Raw genomic sequence first — 14,072 nt, 5'->3', positions numbered from 1 at the left:
CACTTTCAACATTCAAAACATATTCCACAACGAAATATTCAAGCTCAATAATACCTACTAAAAACTCCGCTAAATCATGGATGGATTGTCCTGACCGCGCGCTGTACAAACTCTCCACGGACGCCCTCGCCTTCACATGCAAACAATATACGTGTACCGTCGCCGAGCACACAGACAGAGGCTACCTGCAGTTGAAATTTGCATACTCGGCACGGCAGCCAATCAGACGTCTGCTTCTTTCTTCCGGACTTTCGCAAGCGTTAGGAGGTTATTTGCATATCATTTTCCAAAATAGATGCACAGAACCTCAGCCCAGAAGAAAGATTCAAAAGAAGCTAACAACATGTGTGACGCTAAAAATCGTAAATTTATATCAAACCGTGACTAAAGTGTACATGAGAGTTATGAAAGGGGCTTAGTGGCTTGTCGATAGCAATGCAAACATTGCATTGTGCCCCAGGGTGACAAATGACTACTGCAGCGCAATCTGCAGCCTTGGACATTTACTGTAAATTAAGCAAGGTAACATTTGTGGTAGGTACAGCCTTATTTTATAGAAAAAAAACTAAATACTTTTTGATTATGTTTTTTTTGCGATTGCTGGTCTTATCGTGTTTCAAGTTGTGAAAAACGGGGCAGGCAACTTTTCAGAGTTGTCTGCCCTTTTGTCCGCTACCTTTTTGTCACGAGTTTCAGACACTGTTTTTACTATAATTTGGACAAGTTCAGCGGGCCGGATTACAAAGCCTAATGGGCCGTATGTGACCCGTGGGCCGTAGTTTGCCCATCACTGTTCTATACACACGAGAGAAGCCACGAACCCACGAACGCCAGCATGTACAAACATATGAAAAACAGTGATTATTGCAAGCGATAAAGTTATCTGAATACAACACAATTAAATACATGTATGGAAAACGAAAACTGCAACGTTTACATTACTTACGTTGAAGTATTCTGCGGCACGTCGAACTATTTCGCGATGAAGGATTTGCTTGTTGGATTGTCCTCCACAGCCACGATTGCCTTGTATGTTGTTCGGATATCACAATTCTTACGTTTTCCCATGGTTGAAATTGGTGTTGAACAACAGTACTTTATATAAGACTAAAGTATTGTGACGTTCGGTGTTTGTGTTGTGCATGTTTGGGGGCTGGGGCTTGGGAGGACCCGACAACGGGGTTCGAGAGAGTGCCTGAATAGAATGACTGCATGTGACATGTGGCGTAACAACAGCTCCTGTTTGTATGTGATAACTGCTACGTTTTGTTATGAAAAAGACCGACCCGCTATACCAGCGACTGTGCACATCATTTGCCATGCTGAAGGGCATTACAGTATGTTTCAGATGCTATTGCAGCAGTAATGAAAGATGTGAGCTCTGCTATGCCTTTTTATTGTGCTCGCGGATGACAGTTCAAGACACGGCAGCTTGGTCATGTGACTGGGGGTTGGGAGGACCCGACAATTGGGTTTGAGAGAGTGCCTGAATAGAATGACTGCGTGTGAGTTGTGGCGTAACAACAGCTCCTGTTTGTATGTGATAACTGCTACGTTTTGTTATTAAAAATCGATATAAACAGAGTAAAATGGCCGGCGGGAGATGAAAAATAGCACCATAGTAACTGGATTATCGTAATAACCATGTATCATACTCAACGGAACTAATTATACATAAAAAGAGTAGAAATTTGCCGGGAAATGAAAATAGTATCGTAATAAGCAGTACTATTAATAGTATCAATATAACCCATATCGATATGACGAGACTTTACTATATATATATATATCGGTTATATCGATAGTACCGCTTATTACGATATTATTTTCATTTTCCCTTGCACATTTCTAGTAGTTTCTAGTTATTACGGTGCTCCTTTTCATCCCCCGCCGGCCATTTTTGTTGTTTACATCGATATATCCGTCGCGCCATTGGTCAACTTGGTCACATGTCTTGTTACGTGAGCCGCCATCGGTCGCGCCATTGGTCGACTTGGTCACATGAGCCGCCATCGGTCGCGCTATTGGTCGACTTGGCCGTGTGACTTTGTCACGTGACACGCCATCGGTCGCGCCATTGGTCAACTTGGTCACGTGTCTTGGTTACGTGTCATGCCATCAGTCGCGCCATTGGTCGACTTGGTCAGGTGACTTGGTTACGTGCCCAGCACCCGTGGAGCAGAGCCATTTTCATTTTCAGACGCTAGCTCGTGTGTAGCAGACGAGATTGAAGTGTTTGTGTTAAAAGGTAAAAATGGGAAGAAGAAGAAGATTGATGACTTTTTTAAATTGTATACATAATACAGTAAGATGTAAGCGTTGCAGTTTCCCTGTTGTGTTATGTACATGCCCACTGTACTGTATATGAATGCAATCGTTTTTTGCAACAATGTTTCTTGTTTTGTCTGCTGAAGCGCGATGATTTTGAAAATTATTAACATTCCATACTGTGTATTAAAGGACAGCCGATGTCACTTTTTATTCAAATGCAAATAAAAATGACTTCACGCCAAGACGTCTTGCATTGCTTGTGAATCCAAACAATGGCTTCAGATTCGGATAATATGCTTTCTTGTTACACATCCAGTTATGAATATGTTTCAAATACACTGTAGTTCTGAAGATTAAAGCATACATGTTTACAATCATTAAAGAATTATATGTGCCATTTTGAGGCAACATTGGGGGAACAAAAAAGGGAGCTAATGGCCAGCTCCGTTTCTTATATGGCGCTTGGCTGCCCTCTTTTGGCGGCTTTTGTTTAATGCAGTTCGGCGCGGGATCGGATATATCGATAGTCCCGGTTATATCGATATTTTTTCGGACTCCCTTGGATATCGATATAACGAGACTTTACTGTATATATATTTATATATATATATCTCCATCAATGACCATCATAAAGGTAAATAAACCATCAATGACCATCATAAAGGTAAATAAAAATACTTTATTTTATAGCAGTTTATTTCTTTAATTACAGTCCTTATGGAATGTGACACTTTCCAAACAGCAATTCCCTTTGACCTCGGACCTCCAACACCATTCCATCAAGCCATCAATGACCATCACAAATATAAATAATGTGACTTTATTATACAATGCAGTGTATTTCTTTCATTACAATTCAATAGCACATTTATTATACATAGAATAAGGTATGTTGTGTGTAGTTTTAAGGCTTATTTAGTTGAAAAGTATATTTTATGGAAACCCGGGAACGGATCATTCCCATTTCAATGGTTTCCTATGTGAAATTTTTTTTACACTTTTTTTTTATACACACTTTTTGGCTTACACACTCTGTCTGGGAACCAATTAAGTTCGTAAGCTGAGGTCTCACTGTAGATGTGAGACCTCACAATTTGAGATTGATGAGGTACAACACAAATTCTGAGGTGAAGGGCCCCAGGTAGATGTAGAGGTTAGACCAGAGATTGGGAGGCAAACCCCAATGAATGATGAGATTGGGAAACCAGCCCCAATGAATGAAATGCTGAGCGAAGCAGCAACTGACCTGAGAGATAAGATCATGGCAAGAATGAAAACTGGGCAACCAAGAAACCGATTACAAAGGCTATGTGAAGTACCACCTGAAAGTCTCATAGAAACTTTGAATGCAGCACTGAGAGCGATTCCGACCGGAACGACCACGGAAAACAATGAGATGATATACGCTTCAGCATCAGTGATCCTAGAAATGCTTGGCTACAAGAGCAAACGTGAGAGCCACGAGATTCGTTACCCACCATGGAGAAGACGGTTGGAGGCTAAGATCAAGGCGACTCGGAAAGATGTGAGTCAATTGACGGAGACCCAGAGAGGTGTGCCTAAAAGGCCAATACCCAAAAGGTACATGCAGATAACCATACCTGAATCACTTGAAACTGCCAAACAAAGGCTCCAGGCCTTGTCCAGTCGCCTAAAGAGATACACGAAAGAGAATGAGGATAAACAGGCTGTTCGCAACACAACTTGCGAAAGTGTACGCTCAGTGGCAGGGTTCTAGCAGCAGAGCAGACCCTCCAAGGCTGGAAACTGAAAGATACTGGAAAGGCATATGGGAGAAGGAGGTCACACATAACAGCAGTGCACAATGGCTGGTGACTCTGAAAAAGGAGCACAGCAACCTCCCTGAACACAACCCAGTTACCACCACAGCAGCAGACATACAAGAAAGAATCTCAGTATGAAAAACCGGACGGCACGAGATATGGTCCACACCTACTGGCTAAAGAAACTCACAGCACTCCACGAGCACCCAGCAGCACAAATGAACCAGTTGCTGATGGATGAGACTCACCCAGGAGGGCTAACTGAAGGGCGAACAATCCTGATCATAAAGGATTCCTCAAAGGGTGCAGTTCTTTCCAACTATCAGCCAATAACCTGTCTCTCCACAACATGGAAGCTCATGTCAGGCGTCATTGCGGCTAAGATAAGTGGACACATGGATCAATACATGAGCAAAGCACAGAAAGGCATTGGTAGAGATACTAGAGGTGCCAAACAGCTGCTGGTTGACAGAACAGTTGCACAAGACTGCAGGTCCCGACATACTACTAGCTGTCCATCAGAGGTGATGATGACGCTTGCTCCAAGGGAGGGAATGTTGGGGGGGTGTTCACAACAGTGTCGCTGGTGCCACTTCTCATGGGCATAGAGCCCAATCCTTGAGCCGCAGACACGTCCGCAGATGGAACATGGTAGGCCGGATGCCAGTGGGGTACCAGCCGCCCGCTGGTGTCGTTGAATGCGTCTCTCTAATTGTCTGTCTTGGTGGATTTGATGTATTTCAGAGACTATCCTGGCAGAAGTGGTCTGCCAGGTTTGTCGGTTGGAGGCCAAAGTTTCGAGCTGCGTGGTGTTGATGTTGGCTCGTTTGATGAGGTCCCTGGTGTAGTCCTTGAGGCGTCGCTTTTTCCCCCCTGCAGAGCGCTTTGCGTCTTTCAGCTGTCCATAGAGGACTTGGCGGGGCAGGCGGTGATCGGGCATACGGATGGTGTGTCCAATCCACCAAAGGTGTTTCTTTACAACTGCCGCTTCCATGCAGATGGAATTTGTGCGCTGAAGGATGTCTGAGTGGGGAACTTGATCTTCCCAGGACAGGCCAAGGCTCTTCTGCAGGCTCCGGATGTAGAAGGCCTCAAGGGTGGTAATGTGCCAGCGGTATGTGGTCCATGTTTCTGCCCCTCAGAGGAGATTGGACAGACATACTGCGTTGTATACGGCAATCTTGGTTCCAATTCTGAGGTTTCGGTTCGTAAAGACTCGGCTGCAAAAACGACCAAACGATGACGAGGCTTTATTTATACGTTTGTGTACTTCAATGTCAAGGGAGCAATTGGAAGACAAAGTGGAGCCAAGGTAGGTAAAATGAACCACTATATTTAGTGAAATGCCATATATGAAGGCTGAGTGGTGTGGGAATTGGAGACACAGGTTGGAACATGAGCTCTGTTTTTTTATGTTGATCTGGAGACCAAAAGACTGGTACAAGCTAGAAATGGTGTTGAGAGCATGCTGCATATATTCTGAGCTGTGAGCTAGTACAGCACAGACATCAGCATACTGAAGTTTGCAGATGTGGCAGATATTTGTCTTTGTATGGGCCTAGAGCCGTCTGATGTTGAAGAGGTTTCCATCGAGGCGGTACTCCACCCGGATGCCATCTTCATGTCTGATCAATTTGTGAAATAGGTACATGCCGACAGAGAGGAGTATATTAAAGAGCACTGGAGCCAAGACACAGCCCTGCTTAACCCCAGCGTTCACCCCGAAGACCTCTGACTGGAGCTCTCCGAAGAGTACTCTGGCTTGCATCCCGTCATGCAGCTGCTGGAGGATGCAAAGAAACTTGGGTAGTACCCCAAGTTTGGAGAGGTGTTTCCATAGCAACTCACGATTGACAGTGTCAAATGCTTTGTGGAGATCTATGAAGGCTATGTAGAGGTCCAGGGAATGTTCTCTGCGCTTCTCCATAAACTGCCTTAATACAAAAATCATATCTGTGGTGGATCTTATCTTCCGGAAACCACACTGCGTTTCTGGAAGCACAGACTCTGAGAGATTCTTGACCAGCCTCCTGAGCATGATCTTGGCCAAAATTTTCCCTGCGGTGGAGAGGAGAGAGATTCCTTGGCTATTCCCACGGGCTGTTTTGTCCCCTTTCTTTTTGTAGACTACAATGATGTTAGCGTCCTTCCAGTCTTGTGGGAGCTTCCCATGTTCCCAGATGTTATGTATAAGGAGGTGCAGACGGCGCGTGAGGAGAGGAGAACCTCAGTGTTTGTAAACTTCTGCAGGGATGCCATCAGGTCCAGCACTTTTGTTGTTCTTAAGATGGCTTGCCTGGTCTCCGAAAAAGATGGGGCGTCGAGGCTTGTGATTGGCGGCAGGTCTGGAAAATTGTCCAGAACTTTTGAGTTGACAGGGTTGGTGGTGTTGAGAAGAGTCTCAAAATGGTTTGCCCAGCGAGCAAGGATCTAATGGCGGTCCTTAAGGAGCACAGAGCCATTGCAGATTGCAATGGAGCAAGTGTTCGCTTTCTAGGGCCAGACAGTTCTTGGATGGCATTGTAGAAACCCTGGGTGTTACAGTCTGCCAGATATTGGATCTCATGTGCCTTCTGCAACCACCAAGTGTCCTCCATGACACAGAGTGCCCGCTGGGTTGCTGCCCTTGCTTCGGTAAAGATTGCTTTCCGGGTGTGAGATGCAGGACAGGAGAGCTTTGTGGGCCTCATGTTTTGCTTTTAGAATGGACTGTATTTCATCCGAGTTTGAATCGAACCAATCCTGGTGTCTTCTCCTTGATTGTCCAAGCACTTCTGAGGCTGTTCTGTAAATAGCCTGACGCAGAATTTGCCAGTCGACCGGGTCCTCTGGCATCTTGTCTTGTCGAGCAAGGAGACATTGAAGGTTGGCTTTGATGGTGGGGTCGGTCAGTGCTGTGCAGCAGAGCTTTCGATTGGGAGCTGTCCTTGGACGTATGCTAGTTTGGATCTGACCATATGATGGTCAGTCCAACACTCAGCTCCACGCATGGCACGGGTGATAAGGACATCCTGTATGTCCTTATGACGGACAATAACATAGTCCAGGAGGCGCCAATGTTTGGAGTGGAGGTGTTGCCAAGTGGTCTTGAACCTGTCTTTTATTTGGAAGATGGTGTTAGTAATGACCAGCTGATGTTCTGCACAGAGGGAGAGGAGCCGAAGGCCATTGGTGTTCATCTTTCCCACTCCATGCTGGCCAATAACTTTATTCCACACAAGGTGTTCCATTCCCACCCTAGCATTGAAATCTCCCATGATTCAGAGCTTATCCGTGGCTGGAGTTTTCTGCAGCATGGTGTCCAGAGCTCTGTAGAACTCATCCTTGACAATGTGGTTGACATTCAGAGTTGGTGCGTAAGCACTGATGAGTGTAGCGAAGCGTCCCTTTGCAAAGGGAATGCGCCAGGTTATCAGCCTTTCATTGATCCCAATAGGGGATTCCAGAATGCATTACAGCAGTTGGGACTTCACAGCAAAGCCAACTCCATGGATACGGCGGTTGCCTTCGGGGACCCCTTTCCAGAAGAAGGTATACCCTGTACCAACCTCTGTCAGGGAGTCTTCTCCATGTAGTCTGGTCTCGCTGAGGGCTGCAATGTCGATGTTGCATCTTGCGAGCTCCATGGCTGCTGTCCTTCGGTGGGGCCTCTCAGCGGTTTGAGCCACATCCAACAGAGTTTTTTTGTGATTCGTTTTTTTTAAGTTTCGACCACAGGGGGGGATGCTCCGACGATTGCGGTTTACTGTCCGGAGTGTGGTGAGCAGACAATTTTTAGACCACTTTTTCTCGGTCCTTCCCCATCACAGGGGCGAGCAGTGTGGAGCTGCTCAGACACAATGGAAGCTGCCGAGTAGATGCGCTGCTCCAGCCCGCAGTGTCAACGACCGTCACTCCATTACCGCCTGTGTGCATGGTTTGACTAGGCACTTCCAGCCACATCATTGGCCTGTGCCCACCACCATTCCACTTCGCCACAGGACTTTGGGTTTCGGGGGGGGGGGGGGGGGGGGGATTGGGGCAAAAAGCTTGCGCGAAGGTAGAGATTAAGGTGAGGGTCCACAGTCCACACTCCCAGCATCTTCACTCTTACCAGGTGAGTTTCTGGTGGCATGAGGATTCTCATGACGACCATTTTCTGGCAGGAGTTACAGGGGGCTGCCGGTAGTCCGGTTTGTTGGACTCCGCCTACGCCTACCCCCAGGTGCGGGTTTGGGATCACTCTTTGTCTGGCCTCTACCCTTCGACCTATTCGGCTTGGGTGACCGTGCCAGGAGTGCAACACTCCGGCCGACATAGCTCTCGGGGTCATTGAGACGCGCAAAGTGCCTCACCACGATAAGGTGGTGATCCCAGGCTGCGGATATACCACACCAGGCTGCGGATATACCACACCAGACAAGACCCAAGGTGTAGGTTGTGCAAAGAGGCACCTGAGACAATGCAACACATAACTGCAGGGTGTAAGATGCTGGCAGGGAAAGCCTACATGGAGCGCCATAACCAGGTGGCGGGCATAGTCTACCGAAACATCTGTGCGGCGTATGGAGTGGACTGGTCAAAATGGGAAGTACCTCCCAAGGTAGTAGAGAATGACCGAGCAAAGATCCTGTGGGACTTCCAGATGCAGACTGACAAGATGGTAATGGCCAACCAACCAGATATCGTGGTCATAGATAAAGGGCAAAGGAAAGCCGTTGTCGTGGATGTAGCGGTCCTGAGTGATGGAAACATTAGAAAGAAGGAACATGAGAAAATCGAGAAATACCAATGGCTCAGAGAGAAGCTGGAGAGAGCCTGGAAGGTAAAGGTAACAGTCGTGCCTGTGGTGGTCGTAGAACTTGGGGCAGTGACCCCCAAACTCGACGAGTGGTTGCAACAGATCCTGGGAACAACATCGGATATCTCGGTCCAGAAAAGCGCAGTGCTGGGAACAGCTCGGATACGGCGCAGAACCCTCCTGGCCTCTGGTATAGGACCCGAGCTAAAATGGGGGACAGACACAACCCATGGGGCGATGAGACGGGGAATTTTATATATTGCCAAACGAACGTTCGTTTGCCAAATGAACGTTCGTTTGGCAATTTGCATACTGAGCACAGCAGCCAATCAGAAGCCTGTTTCGTGCTTCGGACACTAGCGTGACTGTAAAGTGTACTTGGGAGTTTTGAAAGTGAAAGGCGCTTAGAAAGAGGAGTCCACCTGGCTTGTAGCAATTTGCTTGTAGCTTTTGCTTTATTGAATAAAACAAACGTTTGATTTGAAAAAAAACTTTTTTTTCTTGAAGTTGTCAGCCACGCGGGCCGAGACGTTTTGAAAGTTGTACGCCCAACGTAAAAGTTGTACGCCCCTGGCCTCCGGGCAGAGATTATTTCAAACACTGATATACATATATACCCGCATTGTGTCAAACTTTTTTTTCTCATTTGTCATTCTCATCCCTGGTCTTAGACTCCGAGCGAAACGTACATGGTGAAAATAATGAGAAGCCCAATCTTTTTCCACGTGTCTCGTACACCACGACAGCGTATGCCAAATGGAGCTGCAAGCTCACATTGCAACATCGTCCAATCAATCAATCAATCAATCAATCAATCAATCAATCAATCAATCAATCAATCAATCAATCAATCAATCAATCAATCAAAAAAAAAAGCCACGTAATGAGGTCTCTACTCATCAATTCAACAGTCAAGGAGGAAGCCATCGAAACGGCGCCTCTCAATCGCTCGCTTGCTCGCTCCTCTCGGCGGCTGGAAGTGCGGTCAAACCGTTTTTTCCGGGCAGCCCATATATGGTCTGACAGGGATGAGGTGTGCGACAGATGAGTCATGCCTTCAACTCCCACACTCTGGCCTTGCATGCGTGCAAGACAAAGAGACTCGGTGTGTCCCCCCCCTCCCTCCTCACACACACACACACACACACACACACACACACACACACACACACACACACACACACTCGAGTGAGGCGGTAAAGAGCGGCGAATGAAAAGCCCTGTGAAAGCAATCCAGAAAGCAGAAGTAATGGCGCTCCCCCAATGACATCTGCCTTCTCAAATAGCCGCGAGCCGGATCGACCGCCGAGCCGAGTGGATTCAAAACACTTTGCACAAAACCCTTCGATCTGGCCGTCCTTGCCTCAAGAAACATTCTTGAATGACTGTGGTCATGTTAAACTTGAAGTGCTGTTTTCGGAGTATTAATAATAATAATAATAATAATAATACAGTAAAGTCTCGTTATATCGATATTCAAGGGAGTCCGAAAAAATATCGATATAACCGGGACTATCGATATATCCGACCCTGTTTGCATGTAATTTTCTCCGTGCGTGCATAGAAATAGCATCGATATAACCGGGACTATCGATATATATGATATCGATATAACGAGACTTTACTGTAATACATTTAATTTACAAGCGCCTGTCTAAAAACCCAAGGGCACTTTACAATTAAAAGAACAATAAAACCATAAATAAAATGATAAGTAATAAAATAGCTGATTAAACTAGAAAATGAATGCAATTTTGCAGAGCGCCGATGCGTATGTGGAACTGTTGCGGCTTGGAATTGAAGCAGATTTATGTGGAACAGGAGATGTGAGACAATCTCTTTTCGTCAATGGATGCTACAGCTGCGTGTTTGCTTTCAACATTTAGCTTGTAGTTGACATGCACATTCCACCATGATGTCCCTGATCCACTGGTGGAAAGACGCTTTGATCCTCTCCTCTTTCATCTAGAACTGCTTCATGTCATCACAAAGAGGGTACAGCAAGTCCTGAAGAATGAATGTCTCTCTGTGTCTTTGTTTTGTCATATTGTCTCTATGCTGTCATATTATTTGTTATTTAGTTTTTTTTTGTTCTTTTGACTTCAAGACGGCGCCGCGAGAGTGGCTGCCTTTCCAGCAGCTCATGTATTTCGTTTTTCTACTTTCATTTCTTTCATCACTTTGCTGCTGTGAAATGTAAATTTCTCCACTGTGAGACTAATAAAGGCATATCCAATCCAATCCAATCCAATTTTAAACAGGGGAAGACTATAAAAAAAGAAAATGAAATCCATTTAAAAAAACAACAACCAGCAAGCACGCTCTAAAAATGGACAAAAAAAACGTCAATTTTGAAGGATAAGTATTGATGTGCATATTGGATTAGCCTATATTCGTCACGCAGTGGAGAAATTTACAATTCACAGCAGCAAAGTGAGGAAACAGGAAAGGAAGAAGTAGAAAAAAAAACACTCCTTTCTTCTCATGGCTGGCTTCTCAAGTCATCCATCCAGTCCAACAACAAAGTGGGGCTGTGAAGATGCTGCCCATGACAGGCGCGAAAAAGCGAAATGGCCCCTGAGCTGTCCCAGTCTTCTTCTTTTCCTTTCGGCTTTTCCCTTTAAGGGGTCACCACAGTGAATCAGTGTCCTCCATCTTTAGAGGTCCAGTGATGACAGACAAATAGCATTGACATTCCTCCCAAATCTAAAACGGTGATGGCATATTTGTGTTGCTGAAAAGGTGCAAGCACTCAGCACAGTCTCCTCCTTGATGAATGTCGTGATCAAAAATTCTGAAAAGCAACAACCAAAGTCAGCAAGGCTGGTGAGAGCACTTGCTGACGGCTGCCCACTTGGGCACCATCTTGGACTTGCATATATGGTGATATGATATTTATGTGGGACCGTCGATCAGTTGAAGTCACCGGCTCATCTCATCGAAACACTGTTTAGTGTGAATATTTCTTGATTTATTTATCTAGCTATCCAGCTATCTAGCAGGCTATCTTGCTAGATAGCTATTTGCTATCGATTTGCTATCTGGTTCCTTGGCCAGTTATCTAGCCGGCTGGCTAGCTATCTGGATGGCTAGCTATTAGCAATCTATTGGCTAGCTTGCTAGCTTTCTATCTATTTGAGTTACATCCGGGTTGAGTGAACGCTGGCGCATGTGGCTGCCGCTGCTCATCCGCAGGAAAACGTATACTGTGACTGTAAAGTGACCTTGAGAGTTTTGAAAGGTGCTTAGAAATGAAATGTATTATTATCCCGATGCGATTCAATATCGGTGTGTTATCGCCAATTGGCGTAATTGTCCCGAGATGGGACAGTGGCGTGAAATCAAAGCGATTGACAAGGTGTACGTTTCGCACGGTCGTCATCTTGAAATTTTGTTGGCGCGCAGCAAATTGTATATTTGCCTTCGGCGTGGGGGCTTTTCTGGTGGTGACGCGGCACCGTTCGGCCGTCCGAGGGCTTTCTTTCTTCCTTCCTTCCAATGGATCGGGAACAGATGAGTCACAGTATCAAGGCTAGCCCGGCGTCGCTCCGTTGTGCTTACGCGCTTGTCGGGGATGCACGGCGCTCATGAGTCGTCATCGGGCAAGCGCCATGTTTGTCTTTCCGGCGATAGCTTCCCTCTCATCTCTCAGCACCTGACGACCAGGCCGCGGCGCAGAGAGAGAAAAAAACAACTTGCCAACCAAAACGTGTTGTTTTGAAATCCCCCAAATCAGAAGAGGGAGCCATGATTGGCCGTAAGCCGCAAGGAAACCTGCAGCACTTTTGCCGACAGCTAAATTGTCATCGAACGGAGGCGCAAAATGTGCCGGCAGACGGGGGGTGGCGTCCATGATGAGAGCCTGTCTCGCTGTCTGAGGACGTCCCGCCGAGTCTGGACAAAAGTGGACAATCCTGCATCATTTGTCCCCTTTTTCAAGCTGACATTGCATTCTTTGGGGAGACAAAATGGTTCCGATATGCCTTTGACTTTAGTTTTGTCCTCCCGCATTCCTCATTTGTGCACAAAACCGCACACCTGGCATCATTTGGTCTTCTGGCGGACAGAGAATTGCTAAGGGCTAGCGGTGACGTTGGCGGTGGCCAAACAACCTTTTATGTAAACGTGTGGCTGGAAAATGACTCAGGGCCCAAAGTGTTGCAGTTTGAGAAATGCGGAGGCCTGACGACTGTCTTGCGGGGGCCCAAAACATTTTGACGGCCATCTTGTTGTCGTCACGGCATCGTACGTTCGACTGCGGATCTCGGTGGCGCCATGACAGAGTGGTGCTCCACCCCCGTTTTCTTCTTTGGGGAATCTGTGGGAAAATGTCATGACGAAAGGGAAGGATGGCTTTCTGTTTTGGACTTCCTGACTCAACGCCGATCTGCCTATGTCTCAATTTTGAAAGGGAGCCAAGAGTTGGCTAACAGCCGGACGCCCACAGGAGGTGATTCCTGTTCATGCTCAGAGAACCACCCGGGCTCGCCCACATTGCTCAAACAAGATGGAGGGAGGGAGGTGGACTGCAGTGGAGAGGTTTCCCTCCCGTTGCACAATTGCCCCTCTCCGTGTCATTTATGGTCACCTGTGATCAGGGACTGCCAAGCTAGCCAAGGGTGTTAGCTCAATGTCGTTAGCTCAATGGCCTCGCTCAGTTCCGAGTGCCATTTACCAGACCGTCTTTGGTCTCGCTCAACTTGTTAGTAGCGCTTGCGGTTTCGGTCCAATCTCAATTCTGTCCGCTAGATTGTGTTAGGCGAGGTCATACTGTCAGGCGGTGTTCCACTGGGCTCAATTCCGTGGCCGCTGCTGTTCAGTCAACTTGATCGAAGCCGTCTGGGGTGTAAAAAAAAGGATGTAAAAAGCTCATGAACTCAACATCCTCCCTCCACCTCTGTGTGCCCTTTGCCCGTCTCGCCACGATGGGGTGCAGAGCTTTCAGCCGCTCTGCTCCCAAACTCTGGAACTCACTTCCACCAAACGTCCGTAATATTTGACTCCCTTCCTACTTTCAAATCCCACTTCAAAACCCATCTGTTTAAAATTGTATTCATGGTCTAGTTATTATTTATCATTTTATTTATGGTTTTATTGTTTGTGTATTGTTCTTTTAATTGTAAAGTGTCCTTGGGTGTTCAGAAAGCGCTTGTAAATTAAATGTATTATTATTATTATTATTATTATTATTATTATTATTATTGACTGCCAGACGGTGTGCAAAAACGTCTCCACTC

This window comes from Hippocampus bargibanti, linkage group LG20 (genome assembly GCF_051943395.1).
Source record: "Hippocampus bargibanti isolate YZ-2025 linkage group LG20, ASM5194339v1, whole genome shotgun sequence".
NCBI lineage: Eukaryota > Metazoa > Chordata > Actinopteri > Syngnathiformes > Syngnathidae > Hippocampus > Hippocampus bargibanti.
The sequence above is the reverse complement of the archived record's forward strand: the minus strand, read 5'-3'. Positions refer to the sequence as shown.